Below are 19,308 nucleotides of genomic sequence, written 5' to 3' on the forward strand. Positions count from 1 at the left end.
TTATGTTACAAACCATAATGGGACTACAGAGGTAGTTGGGTACAAATCACAAATAAAAGCATGGTTCTGAACTGCATCAATACAAGAATTGCTCTAGCAGAGCTCAGAGTAGCATGTGTGCAAAGAAGTTCAAAACAGAGTAAACAGATTAATATCTTATGCACATTTAAAATCTGTAACACTAGTTAAGCATTTATGAGCTAAATTACAGGTCCATGTTTTGAGTTTGGATTAACAATAAAGCAAACCTCACGCAACACAAATGTTACAAAAAAGCAGCCAACGTAAAATTCACATTTTGTCTTTTTGCCAGATGATAAAAATGATTCCCCACATGGAAATTAGATTCTTCAGACCTACCATACTGAATCATTTAATTTGTCTAAGTACTCCTAATGCAGTTGCACACTGCAATGAGCATTTGAATTTTAGATTAAGCAAATGAAGGGCAAGGTATCTCTTCATACACAGTTAGAGACTACTTAACAGCAGGGTGCCACATTGCTTATAGAGACAGACAGTAACCTAGCGCAATTTTTCATCTAGCCATCAGAAAAACAGATGTATCTTTTACCAATATTGGTTTTACTTAAATAGCTTCCCTCTTATATGTAACACTGTCTCATAGCTAATGCATAGAAATAACCTGGTATAGGGTAACTACAATTTCTATTTTGACTCACTGCCATTCAAACTTTCACCCCATTCTAACTTTTAAAGGTCTCTTTAAATAAATTAGTTCTGTTTAGGCAGGGCAGGTCTTCCAACTGTCAAGTTTAAAGTTTGAACACAGAGTATTTAGAGAGAAGTTAAATGATCTTAAAATCTCTTAATAGTCTTAAACTACTTAGTGCATATTTACTAACCCTAAGCAGCTCAGGCACGGCTGAAATAATTCTAAGTATACTTTGTGTTCCATTAAACAAAAAAAAAAAAAAAAATAGAAGAGCAGAAGTCTAGGCAAAAGGTTTCTAAATTATATCATAAAGCCTTTATTAATAGTCTGAGTTATTGCTACCCTTTTTTACCAACAATTAGAAGTAAAATAGACCCTGAACGCTACTCATCATAGATCATGCAGGCACTCAACTATGACCTGGAGATATCATCATCATCACAACAACAAGAATTACAATAATAATACAAAAAAGTAGTGCCATCTTCAGTACTTCATCTAATTACGAGTGAATGCAGACATCAGTTTAGTGAGAACTGAATACTCCATTGCTTTCTGGAGAAAGAGAGATCACCTATTAGATTTAAGTGGCCAGAAGATGTTGTCAACAAAAGGAAATAAATTGAAAACATCATCAGACAGATGAAAGGCTGTTATGCAGGGGAGAGAAATTTCTAATATGAGGATTAGAATATACTTAAAATCCATTTGACACCTTCTTTCCCCAACCACATTCTCACTATCAATTGCTCTGTTTCATGTGGTTTTAATGTATACTGGTCATTCTCATGTTACCATAAGCACGATCTTACTCATTTTAAGCAAAGAACCCAGTCCTGAGTTAATTATCCTACAGCCTGGCAGGTCTGCAGGCATTTTGTGACCCTTACATGGTAACGTGCACTGTGTTCAGTAATACCACCCCAGTCATTAGGTAAATGGGGGGCACTGACAGTTTTCCATAGGCATCAGAAGCATGCACGTGGTTATTGCAGAGGTTTAACTCCACAGTCCTGCATGGCTCTAAAATCCATGAAAAGGATGAAAAACAGTTGAACAGAGATTAAACATCTGCGCACTATCCAAGTGCGCCTTGTCTCAAGTACAGCTGGATATCTTGGAAAAGACTCAGTGGATGGGCTAGGTTAAAGTGAAATATTTTAGTACTAAGTCTCTCAGAAGTGGTCTGATTGCTTGAATGACTGTTTCTTGTCCTACTACACTATTTAGGAACTGCATGGGATAAGTTAGCAAGTCACCTGCTTTCCCTGACAACTAAACACAGAACGGTTTACTGGTACTACAAATACTAGACGGGAAAAGATTTTTAACAATCTGCAGTGCACCTGGAAACCTAACACAGGGCTTCATGTCTACTGCCAGTAGACTTCAGTTAGAGAAAACTGAAGTTATATTTGCTAGCCCTATAAGACAAGCTGTCACTTTGTCAAATGATTTCTTACTAAACCTGACTGCAAGCATAAAGCATTAACATAATTCATTAGAACAATTAGAATGCATCCTTGTTGTCTTCTAATTGGATTGTTCCTTACACTAGTAATTGCATCAGACAAGAAAAGAATAACAACTTCAGATTTCTATAATCATCTGTAGAGAACGTGAGAGAAGAATGATCAATAATGCTAATCTACTGGAACACAAATTCCCAGAAAGAGATATTTTCTCATGAGTTATTTTTTAAATAATCAGCATTATTTCTCAAAGTCTATGTTACTCCCATGCGTACTTAAAAAAGCATGAGCAGACACTGAAATAATCAGAAACACTGAATGATAACTGTACTTGGAGGGCTTCTGGGCAAAAGGCACATTACCATCTTCTCCCACTGGCTACAGACGTGGTAGTGAGAGCTATCATTACATTATCTTTATACAGACAAAGGGAAGAAAGTGGTGCAGATCAGCCCTCCTCCCCCATACTTCCAATAGCAGAGATGTTCCAAAACATCTGATTACTTCTAATATCTAAAAAGAGTATCTTTCCAATTATTTTCTCAGTGGCAATACCATCAACTGTAACAGAAAACTGTTCACCCACACAGGCTTTTTTTAACCATTGCCAAACTTCTCGGAACTTTGTTAGCACTCTGCATTGACTATGTCAATCAAAGTTGTCCTCAGCTTTAAGAATCATTAAATATTTTACAGCTAGGGAAAAAAAATAGCACGAAGGAAAGCAGGGGAGGATGCAAAAACAAAGAATGAAATCCAGCAAAAATATAAATACAAACAGAAGTAAAAACTCCAAAAGCAGAGCACAAAAAGATACCATCTGATTTCTCCACATTAATGGAAGTAGCCCTGCAGCTGGAGGACATCTCATAGAGCAAGAAGGCAGAGCAGTGTCAACTTTTATTATACTCCTGGTCCATCCTTTTCCTACCAACGTGAAACCTGTACGCAAATTGTAACATCATTGTTGGTTATTTAATTTAACATTAAGAACTACAAAGCGTGTTAAGCACACCATTTTTCAGGATTGTACTCGAGAAACAGGTGACACATGAACTATTATATCTGCTACATTCCATCCTTCAAGCTGTCCCATTCACTCCAAGAGGGGAATACTCCAAATCTTTAACAGTTTTTCACTATAAGGATCCTACTTTTTTTTTCCCTGTATTTCTGCAAAATCCTTGGGGAGGTCTTACAGTCCACTTTCACATTTCACCCACTTAACTATTAGCTTTGGGTGAGAAGAATCGAGAGGCAAAATGGTTTGTAGCACTTTACCTCAAGGTAGTCTCTGGACATTACTGAAATCCAGAGCCTTTAAAAAGCCATCACCCCAGTAAATACCATAATAGCCAACGAGAAACCACACATGAGAAGAACCCAGGTTCTAATGAGGGCACTCTAATCTAATAAAATTCAGATCATGTAAAATAAGGAATGGGAAATAACACTGGATCAGGGAAAAGCAAACTCATGGCCAAAAAGCTAATGAAGCAAACCAGAGGAATACCAGTTTTAAAACTGGAACTTTGAAGAAGAGGAAAAAGCTTACTGAACTTTGGTAATTCACATAAGTTTAAAAGTAAAAATAAAGGTAGGGAAGAGACTGAAGAAAGTGAACAGATGAAGGTAATTACTAAGCATTTTAGTGGACTTCAGCTGGGGTTGATTTCATTACACCTCTGTATGGGATTCTAGAATTTATGGTAACGGATAACACAACAGAAAGTTCTGCAACCCCTCCTAAGACTTCTACTTTATCTAAACTGAAGATAAAGCCTGTAGACCATTTGAACAGTAGACAGTATTTTAATAGTTTTCTTAAATTGTCCATCTTAGGAAGAGGGGTTTTCTTCTGAAGATTAAACACTTCCAGTTTATTTCCCCTAAGCAGTGTTTTGTACCTTGATTAATGGGAATTAAATCCACACTGACTGACAATTTCTAGACAGACACCTTCCCCAGCAGAATCTAGGGTCAATATACTTCATTCCCATTATCTCTTCTTATATATCTGTTCTAGGATCTTCTACAGAGTTTTACAAATCTCAGACCTTTCACCACAGTTGTACTTTTCCAGTTAAGATAATCAAGTTGTCCAAAGGCAAGAGATCTTTGAGCAACTTGAAGCATATTAGCCTTGTCCAACCTAAACCAAAAACTTCATGGAAATACATAATTCATACCATACACTTCCATGCTTGTCCTTCCTTTTAGGGTGATCATATCTCAATCTAAATTACATTAGAATTTTTTTTCATATAAACCCAGAAATTCAAAAACCAAATAATTCCACACCACAACCTTTAAACAAATCACACTCATCTTTTACCCAGAGAAGTATCTGGAGGTCTACTTGAAATAAGAAAAAAGCAGCCAGATGAAACAGCCTTCATCGTGCCCTGCTAAAACTGAAGTCTGGGCCAAAACTTTAATCTTCTGTGGCTTCCCAATAGAGTGCAAGGCTTAATCCATAGGGTTTAAAAGATGGACATACAATCTGGGATAAGCCTGAAATCATCTGAAATCTTCACCTGGCGCTCAGCTGTTCATTTGTGCCTTTTATAATTAGAAATGAGAAAGAACATATGCAAGTGATAAATGCAGCACAAAACCTCAAATTTCCCTTCCTCACAACACAAAGCTCTCAAGTTTGCATAACAGACCTTCTAGTGGGAAGGAGGCCAACATTTAAGTGTGATGGTTTAACCCCAACACCAACTAAGCCCCACACGTTAGGATGAGGGAGAGAATTGGAAGTGAGAAAACTCACAGGCTGAGATCAAGACAGTTTAATAGGTAAAGCAAAAGCCAGACACACACGCAAGCAAAGCAGAGAATTCATTCACCACTTCCCATGGGCGGGCAGGCGCTCAGCCATCGCCAGGACAGCAGGGCTCCAGCACGTGTAGCGGTTACTTGGGAAGACAAACATCATCACTCAGAATATCCCTCCCCTTCCTCCTTCTTCCCCAGCTTTACATGCTGAGCATGACACCATATGGTGTGGGACAGCCCTTGGGTCAGCTGTCCCGGCTGTGTCCCCTCCCGACCCCTTGTGCCCCCCCAGCCTCCTCGCTGCTGGGGGGGTGAGGAGCAGAGAAGCCCTTGGCGCTCTGTAAGCGCTGCCCAGCAGTAACGAAAACATTGGTGTGTTACCAACGCTGCGTCCAGCACAAAGCCAAAGCACAGCCCGTACCAGCTACTGTGAAGAAAGTTAACTCTACCCCAGCCAAAACCAGCACAATAAGATACGTGCTTACATGAACACAACACACATTTCCCTCCCTACTGTGGGGTTAACCACTGGATCCACACAACTTGTAAGGCCCAGAGTTTAAGATGCTCCCTTCCCTCCAGGGCCACAGGGAATATAGGGCCTGATTACTGATCATGAAAATAAAGAGGTAAGATCTAATCTATCCTGAAGTCTCAAAAGCTGAAAATATTGTTATTTTTGAGGCAGAGTAACTAAGGAAAGCTCAGATCAGGAAGTGGTCCCTAAATCAATGTGTTATCTTAAAAGTAAAATTATCATTTTATGTTATAAAAAATAAATGCCCTCAGCAGCCCTCATTATCATTTCAGCAATGAAGATCTGGATAAAAATATGCAGCAGTTTTTTCAGTGCTCACTCTGGAACAACTGCAGCTGTTAAACTCAAGTAGAAAATTCAGCCTTTCACATTCTTTACTTTCAAGGATACCTCAGACAAGCAAAGACCTGACTTATCTATTGATAGCTCTGCCAGCTTCCCTAAATGGACTGCAAATAATTTTCTGAAAGCTTTGTAAAAGTCTAGGCACTTTTCAATGCAGTAAAAAGACAACAATCTTGAATTTCTTTTCCATCAGACATTTCCACATCAGTGAAACCGTGCTGCGCTAGGCAAATAGGAGATGATACTGTACAAGTGATTGCACCTATCTTCAGTAAAGAAGATACTGAGAATAAGTTTTTCTAAGAGTCGTCCCAAGTCTAAAGTCCTTTTATCTTCTTGGGAGTTTAGAGTTTGTTTAGGGTGTTTATATGGTTTTTGAGGGGTTTACAGGGACAGGGGGAGAAAGGAGAAAGAGGAGTTACACACCTTTCAGAATGCGACAACAAAAAAATCACAGCTAATTGCATCCTATGCATTTAACAGACACTAAATTCAAGATGTAAAATAGCTGTAAAGAGATACTTACCATTTAGAAAACAGACCTAAATCTAATCCTAACAGACTTTTCCCAGCCCACTAACAGGAAGGCACCCTACAGTGAGCCAACATGGTTAACTGCTGATGGAGAGTTCACATTTTATGAATCCAATGGATTTGTAACTGAAGCAAACAACATTACTATACCTAGGAATTCACATCTGAAAAAAGAAAAAAAAAAAAAAAAAGATTTACAATGGTTCGCTCAACTGCAACTGCAGGAGAGATCTAAGTTTTATACCAGTTAACTGGCAGTAGAACAAACCCACAAAGAACATGAATGACCTGAAGGTACAGAATTACACAAGTGAGACCACAAAGACACAAACATATACAAAGGAACAAAAGAAATATGTGAAGCCAAACAAAAAGAATAACAGTCCACATAGAAAGACAGCATTGCTACCAGAACCAAGTGGCACCAAATTCTCTTGAAGCTGTGCTGTTCTTGTCTCCACCACCTAATCAAAAAGTACAGGAATTTCCAGCTGGAGTACAAGTTGAAGTAAAAACAAGAAATTCACTTGACAAAACCTTATTTTTTAAAAAATACCCAAGGAATTTGGAGATTCTCGCCACATCACCTATTTCCCATTGTTTTTGTGCAAAGCTTCCCATTGAAAACTCACCCACAGGAGTTTCACACAGTCTCACACAGAAACAAATTTGCCACAACAAAACTAAAGTAAACACTAAAAATGAGGAGATTTTCCAAATCTATACATCGGAATATCAAGGTGCAATTTGGAGACAAAGAAATTTGGAGAAATTTGTTGCATAGATTTTCATTAAGGATTAGCTTTAAGTATTGTAAGTTTGTAAAGTCAGTATATTCCTATAAGCCTGTTAACAAACCACAGATATAGATATGCTACCATTTGGTGTGTTCATACATTATTTATAAAGTAGCTTTAAAACTCCATAATAAAAGCTACAACCAATAATCTCAATGAAGCAGCTGTCATCAGCAGTCTGCAGGAAGTCTGAGAAAACAGGCAGTAGCATCGAATCTTTAAGAACTCTCCTCTACCACCTTCCACAATTATCTTCAATATAAATTACAGTCTCCTCAGTGACTGCTTCAAGTTGTGCTTTTTTTTTTTTTTCCTTTTCTGATTTTTTTCCCCTTTTAATTCCTTTAATTAATGACACAAAACAAAGATACAGTTTTTCCAAAAATAGAGGGGGGGGGGAAACCACCAAGTACTTAATGCTTTTGTTTAAGAGCATCCCTGGAGAGATTTGCTTCCTGAACTGCCCCTTTCACAGCAGAAAGTTTGACTCATGCTACAGATAACTCTGAGGTTTGAAATTGCTTAGAAAAAAAAAAAAAAAAACCCAAAAAAAAACCCATGAAAAAACTTTGTTTAGTTTACATTTCACAGAAAATTCCTTTCCAGACCTTATTCAGCAGGCATAATTTTATCATGTAGTCACTAGATTGAGATTCATGTTACCTGAGTTCAGCACTTTGCTTTGTCACAGACTTCAAGACTAGTTTTTCCACACAACACTTTATCTTTTTGTGGCTGTAATGAGGGCCAGTTCATTGATGGCTATAGAGCATTCAGATGTCAAGAGTAGAAAAGGAGGAAAAAGGCAAACACAGGGATATCCGCAGTTCACTAGCATCTGGAGGCTTTCCAGCCGTTCGCAAACTCAGAACATTATTGCAGTCCAAACAAGCAGTTGCTATTTTTCAGAACGAAAATAACATGTTAAGTACAAATTTACATCAATGCCTGCAACCCTAGAGGATTTAAAAAATAAGGTTTGAATGCACACCAGAACTTACAGGGCTTTGAACATGAAAAGGCCTAAAATAACCTCTTCCCTCCACAAATACCAATGTAAAAACAAACAATCTAAGAAATATGTATCTGTGTTATTATTTGCAATATCAAAGACACACAAAACCCCATAAAAAACATTCAAATAATTTTTTCAGCTACTGAAGGGTGATTGTTTTATTTCAATGCATCAAAAACTGAATTTTAATATTTTACTAATCTAAAATAAGTTTTATAGATGAAAGAAAATAATCCTTCAGTTACACAGATTCTCTGGAAAAGATTTGCTGGTGTTAGTTGTGTAGGTCACAGACAAAAGAGAAGGACAAATTTTAACTGAATCAAATTTCTGTGTGCATGTTTAAACTTGTCATTGCTGAGAATCAGTTATAGGAATAGTAAGCTTCTTGTATTTGTAAAAGTACATTAAATTAATAAGAACACTGAAAAATATTCTCATATTAAGGACATTATATCATGCATTTTTTAAAAAGGAGCATCCATTGCAAGTGCAAGGTATTAAGGACTGACATGAAGGCCACTGTTTATTTATTTATTTAACCATTATAACAACAGTTGGCATTTACATGCAGCAAAAAGGAACAGTGAGCAAAAAGCACTATTATCACCTACTACGGAAACCCACATTTACACACAGAAAAGGCATTCTATTCAGCTGCCTGAACTACATTAGCATCACCTATTTGCATCACTTCTTTTGGAAACAGATTCAGAAATGTCCAGTAGTAAGATAATGTTGAATTGGCACTTTGACCATCTGGAGCAGAAGTTAATTCTTTGTTGTATTTTAACCTTATGTAAACATGTAGTCAAAGAGAAAAGCAGATCGATTTACCTCTTTGTACCAGATAAACTTGCGAACCAATTTTCCTCTTAATAAATACCCCACACAGAGACAAATTTGCCACAACAAAACTAAAACGAACACTAAAAAAGAGGAAATTTTCCAAATCTATCTTAAGGGTCAAAGCAACAGATCTGATCTTGACAGTCCTTATAGATATAAATGATATACATAGATAGCCACTAAAAACAGGATTTACTTTTCAGGATCCTTCACAAATGTATTTTCCCCCATCAACCCAGAAGTACCATAGTTTCCCACTAGTTTCCCACATCCATTTGCTGCACAGACCAGAGGTTCCTGGCTTGTTTCTTAATGTATGGAAAGGGTTGCAACCCCTCACACTCCTCCACATCAGCTAAAGCCACCACTGTTCCTCACAACAGGCTGCAGCAGTGGCCATCAACCTTCCAAGCTACACTACTTTCATCTGGCTATTTCCACACCACATATGTCCCAGTAATCCTACTCCAGGTAGCAGGGACCAGACACATCTCACTAGCTCTGCACACAGGCAGCACAGAACTGGCCAACCTTATGTGTTAGGTCCCTACTCTGGGTCTCACTTGCTACACACTTGTTCCTTTGTAGTGTGGCTTACCTGCCTGGCTAAGAAACAATACGTTTCCTACATTACAAACCAAAGGTCAACACACAACAAGTTACCAAGATATTTCAGAAGTCTACATTGCCTGTCAGCAAGAGAATGAAAAAGAGAACACTGAAAACTTGTTCCCAAGGCAGGCGTCCTGTAAAGGACTGAGCTCCTTCAGCAGTAGCACAGTGTATAAAAGGGGTCATTTAAAAACAAAAAGAAATTGCATTACTGGCAAAGGCATGATGAGACACATTAAACATGGATCATAATAATTAAAATACAGAAGAAAAATCTGTAAGTTACTCAACTCCTAGCTAGTTTTAGATGAAAATGAAATCCTGTGCGTAGCAAGTCAGCATGATCTGGTGTTACACATTTTCAAACTATTTAATGAACCTTTTCATTGCTGTTATTTGTAGTTTGAAGAATAATTTACAAAGAAAGAAGTGTTTTAAAGCATGATATTTAGCCAAAAAAGACTTAAAGCCTGGCAATAACTCTGAACTCCTTGCACGTCCATCACATCTGTCATCCCAAAGATGAGTAGAAGCAGAGATCATATGTCAAGCAAAGATGAGATGGGAAAAGATGCCCAGTCTGGGGAAGAGGGAGAGGAAGCAAGGGGAAATGGATTAAATTAGTTCACTTAGCAATTGCTATGAAAAAATTAAGTACTGCAGGCTGGAGTAATAGCTGATTTTTAGTAACTGGATTCTGCACAAGATATTGCAAACAGTTCGAATTTCCTGTTGGTTTTTTTGTTTGGTTTTTTTTTTCATATAGAAACTTTAGCATTATTAGTAATAACAGCAGCACTGCTAAAGCACCACCTTACTCTTAGGATAAAAATACTTTGCACTAATATTGAACAAAGGGGAAATACAGATCCTACAGTCCACGTATGCAAGCTAATGAACTAGGAGAACAGGTAGGTAATAAGTGGTAGATACTTTAAGTCTTCTACCTGAACTGGCTCTCTGAAACCAACAGAAGGCCAGGATATCAACTCAGAATCTCTCCTGAAGAAGATCCAAAGGGCTTTCCTTAGGGAGGAGCTCCATTCCATCCCAAAACTGAAGAAAGCCAAAACCACTCTCAGAACAGCTGAGGCTCTTCAGACACAAATGCAGAATTAGAAAGTCTAAACATGGAACCTCATGATTTTTCTCTCTGCAAAAAACACACAGCATTTTATTGGTTTTTGCATGTTTGAATATTTTTCAACTGTTCTACTTGTTCAGCATGCCTACTGTATCTTCTGTGGGAATAACACAGAATGTAAACGTGCTTGTAATGTAATGCTAGACACTTCTAATTCCTACCAGTCTGGTTCTCCATTAATCTTCACCTACATCTTATGCATCGGCAACTGTAAACAAACTGAGATTTCACAGAAATCTGATAACTACATCTTTTAAGTGTTTTGATGCAATGCAAGCTTAAAGCAATGTCTAATCAGTTTTTCTAAGAAGGAATAATATTCTGTGAACCACTGCAAGACCTACAGTGGTGTGGTTGGAAAGGAAAATGTTGACTTTGACTTAAGTATTTTAATAACCTCTACTAAGTAACTGGCATTTTGCACCAAGATCTGCAAAAGTAAGGATCAGACACTAAAAAGAAACAATACATGACATCTTAATGTGAGAGGAATCTTATCTCAATCTTAAAACTTTTCATGCATGAATTTACTGCTAGAACTTTGGAAGCCTGTATGAGCCAGTTCCCCTAGATCACTGTGACACCTGTAACACTATATGATATACAACATCATTAAATACACAAATGTCTAAGCCATATATCTGAATTTCTACACCATAAAGCGCAGTGTGCTCAAATAATTTGAAAAAAGTATATGCCTGACAATTCTGTAAAGCTAACCCAGTTGCCATGCATTCCTAAAACAAGCACAAAACCTTAAATAAAGGAAAGCCACCTTTCAGAATTTCTCAGTCAAGTTGGTAAGAAGGAAACATGCTATTATTAAGATGAGACAAAAATGTTTTACCCATTTGGCATGGAAGTATCCACTCCCTTAAAACACTGACAGATGTTCAGTGAAATGTTACACCATCTATGCCATTTACTATAGTCTGCTGTCAAGATCTTCAGCAAACTTATTACCTCCTCTGGCAGTTCTGCTGTTGCACTGAAAGCTTATCTGAACAGCACTTAACATCTTGTTCTGCAGTACAGCTGGGTAATGTAAGGCCAACACTGCAGCTTTCGTTTTCTGTTTCCCTGCCCTTATTAGGATCTCAATCCAAATGTTTCAAAGATAATTATTACATCATGGCTTTCAAGCAGACATATAAGTACCTATACAAACAGATTTTACACAAATAATTTTACAAGTCTATGGCTGGTAAGCTTAAACCAGCCCAGTAGTCACAGTTGAAGTGTGCTTGGAGATGATGTAGTTTTTCTCCCTTTTTCTTGGAACACAACGGCAGAAGGTCTTAGTATTCCTCAAGCTCTTGAGGATCCTGTCACAGACACGATCTTGAACTCCAGAACTTTGGAGCAAATGCAAAATTATCCTAAGATATTTTCAAAACTTCCCATAATCCACAACATACATTAGGCGTAAATGTATTATTCTAGGAATAATACATATAGGCTTGGCAGAGCCAAGCTGAACAAGAATGAAATAGCAAACATTGTAGAAGGAGAAAGCTTTTAGACATCTTCTCAAAATTATTCAAATTAGACGTTGCTGAGTGTTTCTAAACATTTCTTAACCTTTATGACCAAAGCCTTTTCTCTCAGCTACCCTCTTTTACCTTAAATGTTTCTTGTTTTTTTAAAGCTGTGATACAAGAATGAGTAGGCTTAGAAGTCTAGCTTAAGAAAGAACACAGGGAATTGAGCTGAACCTTAGTTTTGGCTAGAATTCAAAGTTGATGTTCAGGCAAGCTATATAAACTGTATATACATAAAACAAGGTCTGCACTGGCCCAACTACATCAGTTATGAGAAACGAGGTGCAACCACTGACCACACTTCTAAGCTCAGCAAGAATTTTTATGAGGAAAATTGTCTTTTCACAAACAGCACACTCTACATACAGGTAATGGACAGAATAAACTGTAGCAGCAACAGTACAGTTCTTAGTTGCATTTATCTTATGGGTGCTATTGCAGCAAACTTTCCCTTATCCAGACCCACCAACAGAATGGCAAACAATTCAAGAGTTTTCTAAGTTGAAATATGTTAATTAGTGATGTAGTATTAACTTGATCCTATCCATAAAAGCCATAGAATAGTTACTTTTTACTGACATAAATCAGCATTACAGGATAGTAAAACCTAGGGAAGAATAATTATACCAACATAAGAATATTCAGTGGTGTAGCTGCATTCAGAAGAATCAAAGAAAACATTTTCCTAATATAAATATGCTGTCATAAGAAAAGCAGAAGAAAAGTAGTAAAAATGTGCATTTCAATACAGCAGAAGTAATACCCACATTTAACAAGATTCTTCAAGTTTCTCAAGGGAGTTGTTTATTTGTAACACAAAACTCTATCATTTCTTGTTTCCATTATGTCATGTGTCATTTGTCTTTCGGAAAGAAATCTGTTATCAATATCTATTTTACTGTTCAGTAAATTTTCATTACATATGCCATTATGTCTACATTCTGTTATTTCCCTGGTAAACTTGCCACTTTTGATATTTTCTAAACAGTGATATGTATTTAAATTCACACACAAAAAAAGAATCCCATAAGTGGAAATCCTTGTCTAGGCAGCCTTCTTACCAACAACTAGCATTTCTTTTATTTAAGAATAAATAAATTATTTGCAAAACAAATTATGTCTACAGTGGACTGACGATTTAGTTTCTTTGGAAAAGCACTCACAGGTTTGTTTGTTTTACTTTAAAGGATGATAAAAGTTTTTAGCCCAGGGCCTGGCGATGGAAATCAGCCAAAACCTTTTAACCTGGAATCACTTACAGGCCTTCACCCAAAGCACCGAAATCAATTTACCAAACAGGATTTTAACATATCTGCAGTCACAGGCAGAGTACAGAAAGTATTTCTATCCATTATAAAAAAACAATCCTCCAAGCCAGCAAACTTATGTCATACATAAAACCACTGCATTAAAATTCAGAGGTGTATCTCTCTTAGGCCTTTAGAATACCGCTGATCTCTGAGCTTCAGATAGCTTTTCTCGTGCACACATTTCACATGGTTTCAGATGACAGAAGCAGTTTGAATTTCTTTAATTATTGGTCTGCTTTTCAAATCCCTATGGTGACATTGTTTCAAGCTGATGCTGTAAATTTAGAATTGAAAACCACTTCTGAAATAGTCACACCAGTGCACCATTTCTTCTTTGGTCTAGAGGAATCATGCCATTGTATTGTGGAACAAGACAGAACAGCACAAAAATGTTGTATAGACACATATTTTTCAACACTAATCAAAAGTTACCCATCTCAAAAAAAGCCTTAAGACAAGCATGTTAGAATGGCTTATTAGTATACAATTCTAAGTTTATTACTAATATTTTTAATGTCTTTTGTTCTTTTGAAGCACCACTTCAGAATTCTTTTTTTCAAACACCACCACCACCACCCAAATGATAAAATTCATCATATCCTTACTGATGGCCTCTTGAGGGGAACTTATTTTTAAAATAAATACATATGGAAGTCAATCTTTACATAATATAAATAAAACTAGTCTAAGTAACACTGCCTTCTAATTTATCTTCCCAACACCATAGGTCTACCACTCCTGCCAGTGACATTCCTGTTTCCTGTGTTGTTATATCAAAGTGAAGAGACTCTCTTTTTGGAGTGATTCTGATGAAGGCATTCTAAGGGGGCACTAAAGTCAGGAATAAGTAGTTTCTACAGTTTTGAAGAATGTTTCAGATCAACACACATTTATGAGTGATCAGATTTCAGGATAATATTTGCATTTACATGTTAAAGTATGTCAAGGCTTTTGTCTTGCTTGTCTATACACCAAATGACTGCAGGTGTCAAATTTACTTACATTTTCTGATCCTGTTTAAGTACAGGAGTCTTGAAAAAACACGTATTTTGTTCCTGTTGAAAAAAGTAGTAGTGTTAACACCTCACCCCCCCTACCTCCCCATCTTTGTAATTCTATATAAAATAAGACAAGTAGAAAGAGTGACAAAAAGAAAAGGAACTATTCCTCCAAGGAAGTGCTTTAATGAAATCGAAAAAGACATAAATATCTCTGGATGCCTTGTGTGGAACATGGGAAGTCACATGAAGAAAAAATAGAAGGAACTTGAAAGCTTAGTAAAGCATTCTGTGCCCTGTCAGAAAAGGCTTCTAAATAAAAGAAAAAAGTTACTGCCTTAAGGGAAACCTGCATTTTCTTTGCTGTTTTCTGTTTTCCATCAGGCTTTCCTGCTACAGTGACACTTTTTAGCAAGACAGTGTCAACAGGCTTCAATGTATGGAGAACGAGCATACAACAACGTAACGTATCCAGGCTGTCAGATGGAGTATGTAAATTGGTTTAAATTAATTGGCAAAAGCTATCTGTACACATATAGTAAACTTCTACTTAGACGCTAATAAACCCTTATCACCAATTAAGAACATATATTCCATTTTAACCACTACCAGACTCTTCAGGTGCTCATTCAGATCAAGACAGATAGTAAGAATCACTGAAATCACTCTTACAGTAAATAAAGAATGCTTATGCTTTAGGCAAAACGCCACTCAAAATATTCCAAACTGGACTTAATATCACAGTAAGGAGGCCAGAGGTGGTGTTGGGGAGCATGAACAATAGATATCCTGCTGGGGATATACACCAAAGGACTCAGAAATACGTACAACCACGGCAGAAGTTCATACCGATAGTGGTTTGAGTCAGAGTCCATTGAAATCAATGGAATGAAAAATCTAGCCTGAATGTCAGATACTGAGAAATTGCTCACAACTTAAATGGTATAATTTCACATACAACTGCAAGTTTAAGAAGAAATGATAACAAGAACGTATGCCTTTTATTTCTTCCTGAAATATCTCAAGGGCAAGTGTCAAGACGATGAGGCCAGGCTCCCTTCAGTAGTGCCCAGGAAGAAGACAAGGGGCAATGTGTACGGACTGTAACACAGGGAGTTCCATCTGAATATGAAGAAAACTACCTTAGAGTGACAGAGCACTGGAACAGGCTGCCCAGAGAGGCTGTGGAGTCTCCTCCTCTGGAGGCTTTCAAAACCCACCTGGACATGAGGCTGTGCAACCTCTTCTGGGAGAACCTGCTTTAGCAGGGATGTGGACTAGATCTCCAGTGATCCCTTCCAAACCTGACCTTTCTGTGATTCTTTGAAATTATTTTTCACATATTTTTCAAGTTATCCAATAAAATGAAGATTAATTCATAGCAATGGTTTATGGTTTTGCAAGTTTCTTTTTTGTGTCTCTGGTTGTTAGTCAACTCTGCAAGTGCCATAAGAAAACTCCCTGCAACCTGTTAGTATCTGCAGTCAACAACTATTAGATCTGCTAATGATCTTATTTCAGTGAAAGTAGGCAAAATTAATAATTCAATTAGCAAACTAGGTTGCACTCAATCACTTCGCTGCTGTTTGGCTTGAACTATGAAACAGGGAAACAGATTTATCTGTGAAAATTAACGGGTATCCTGTGTTACACATTTTTTCATGCAGTTATGCAGTGACAATAAGCAACTCTCCAAATTCCACCTGAAGAAGCAAGGACAAAAGGCAATAGGTACAAACCTATTTCCTTACATTCTGATCATGTAAGGAAAGATTTTTTTCACAAGAACAATTAAGTACTGCAACAGGTAGCCCAGAGGGGCTGTAGAATTTCTCACCCTTAGAGATTTTCAGAGTTAAACTGGAAAAGCTCCTGACAATCTGTTTTAGTTTTAACTTTGAGCAGGCAGTTCATCTAGACTTCCACTATCCTCTGATTTCAAAAAATAACAGTGGGTTCCACTTGAGAACCACAGATTCTGGAAAGCCACTGCATCATAACTATGATGGTCATAATTAGTCTAAAATGGTTACTGTAGTAAGAGTTCAACAGAAAAAATCTGGATAGTGAGGAAAACTGTGACAAAAGTAGCAACGTAAAAGATCTACTTAGAAAGCACTATCTAGAAAGACAATAATGCAAAAATGCAAGTAGAGAAATAAAGCAACAGCAGAAAGCCCAAAATGCTTAGGATGCAGAAGAGCAAGTAGTAACAAAGCTGTAAATACAGCAAACCAGAAATTAATATAAAGAATTTAGACGTTTGAATTTGACACAAGGAGAAAAGGAAAATCAGCAAGGGAACAGAGAGTAACGATATAATGAAAATAGTGGGTGAGGTAGCTGCACTGGCATCAGGGCAACAGCAAAGAAAGTTAAAGCTTTTATCTCACAGTGCAAGATTAGGAAGGTCTTAAGTGCTTTGGCACAGTCACAAGAGAGACATGGAAGAGTTACTATCAGTCCATCTTTTCCTGAATAGCACTGGTGCAACTGAACTAACTGTATCTGAAAGAAAAATAAGTCAGTCAATGAAAAGAATATGCTTGAAACTATTTCACTATAATGATCAAAGTATGATAGAAACAAGAGAACGGCAGTTTTAAAAAGAAAAAAAAAAATATCTATATTTGATCTAGCCCAGGCTTCCTTTGTGTCAGCGCTTTAAATAACACAGCAAAGGTGCTGACAATAGTTCTGTTCACATTACTGTAAAAGCTACTAAAATTGAATGAGGTTTTAAAGACTGCTTATATTTAACTGATGGCCTGAATTGCAAACCAAAAAACAAGATGCTATCCCACCATATCCCAATTTTCAGTGTATTTGGCCTATGTAGAAACAAAGCAAACTAAATGGAAAAGCAAAGTCATTCTTTAAGTGAGAGAAGGAAAAACCCACCAGTAATTCCCAATCTTGCTAAGTTTCTAGCTCAAAACGCTTTTCAGAATATTCCCCATTTACTATCAGCGCAATTAAACTGCAGCTATTAAGACTTCAAGCACTTTATCTTCTTCATAAATACTGAAGTTCCTTTACTATGTTATGGTGCTATCTATATTACCACAATTGTTATAAAAGCAGGGAGCTGCTGAAAATATCATTCATGACAAAATTATCATTAAAGTGTTTAAAGAATCATCGGCATAAGAATTATTTATTCATTTAATCAGAGAGAAAACAGTAATAGTAAATAGAATATCCAGCAGACTAAAAATACTGAATTGTGTTAACAGTTGCATGTAATTAACTCTTGCAGCTTTCTGGACAGAACTTGTTTCTGTTCCACTTAGCTTTACTTGTACTCACTGTACTGGAAATTATGGCTCCCATTACTCCTGCTGAATTATGGACATAGTCCAGAGGGCCTGAGAACTGTCTCACAAGTCTAGGTCTCACCTCAAAGTATAAAAAACAACTGGTCCAAGAGGCAGAAGATCCTCACTGTGTGATAAACATCCTCAGCATCATGGTTTAACTCCAGCCAGCAACACAGCCCCACACAGATGCTCACTCACTCCCCCCACATCAGGATGAGGAAGAGAATCAGAAGACTAAAAGTGAGAAAACTCGTGGGTTGAGATCAAGACAATTTAATAGGCAAAGCAAAAGCTGTGCACATAAGCAAAGCAAGAAAACAAAGCAAGGAATTAATTCACCACTTCCCACCAGCAGGCTGGTGTTCGGCATTGCCAGGAAAGCAGGGCTGCAGCACGTGACAGTTATGTGGGAAGACAAACGGCATCATTCTGAACATCCCCCGCTTCCGCCTTTTTCCCTCAGCCTTATAGGACATGGTATGGTATGGAATATCCCTTTGGCTAATTCAGCTCAGCTGTCCTGGCTGTGACCCCTCCTAATTTCTTATGCCCCTCCAGCCCTCTCACTGGCAAGGTCTAAGAAATTAAAAAGTCCTCGACTTAATATAAACATTACCCAGCAACAACTGAAAACATCAGTATGTTATCAACATTATTCTCACACCAAACCCAAAACACAGCACTGCATAAGCTACTAAGAAGAAAATTATCTCTATTCAAGCTGAAACCAGGACACTCAACATTTCTGTATGTGCATCAACAGCCAGAGTACCCACCCCTGTGAATAAACCCCAGTGCTGCCCCTTTCCACAGCTGCTGCCATGACTGTTCCTGCAGGGTGCATTCGTAGTACAATTTTCCACATCACAGTCAGCAACGTTGGACTGTACTTGCCTCTTCCTAACCATACATGCTTTACTACCCCTTAAAGAAGGAACAGTGCCATGGCCATCATTAAACAGCCACTTGCAAATTTCACAATTAACTTTGAAGAAACTGGCACTTTAGGTGGTATTAGGCAGCAACTTATGAATTTTACTTTTCCTTCGAAAACAAAAACGATGGAGAAGAATTACTTAGCAGTAATATGTAAATTTAATCTTCTGCTTTAAGAAAATAATCTCTGATTGCACTACATAGTTCATACAACATGTCAAGTACCTGTTTTATTATACATGAAGCTATACTGGAGTTGGTTTTCTTATACAGAGAAAAAATTACAAGTTGTTGCTTTATGCTACCTTTTGGTATTCCCTTGTAAAGGGCTGAGGAATTTACACAGTGTTTCTGAACATCAACACTTTCATTGTGTAATGGAAAGTGAAACAACTTAAAATCTACCAGTAGGTCTCATGGTATAGTGCATGATTTTGTCC

General features: G+C 37.4%; 1 protein-coding gene and 1 long non-coding RNA gene across 3 annotated transcripts in view; one reads left to right on the forward strand and one right to left on the reverse strand.

Moving 5' to 3' along the window:
• Positions 1 to 19,308, reverse strand: part of FHIT (fragile histidine triad diadenosine triphosphatase) — a 613,983-nt gene that overhangs the window by 503,426 nt on the left and 91,249 nt on the right. The window lies entirely within an intron of this gene.
• LOC119147051 lies at positions 10,118 to 18,422 on the forward strand. Its single transcript, XR_005103937.1, has 3 exons — positions 10,118 to 10,129; positions 10,526 to 10,530; positions 18,335 to 18,422. It is a non-coding gene; the product is annotated as an uncharacterized LOC119147051 (long non-coding RNA).

This window comes from Falco rusticolus, chromosome 4, assembly GCF_015220075.1.
Source record: "Falco rusticolus isolate bFalRus1 chromosome 4, bFalRus1.pri, whole genome shotgun sequence".
Taxonomy (NCBI): Eukaryota; Metazoa; Chordata; class Aves; order Falconiformes; family Falconidae; genus Falco; species Falco rusticolus.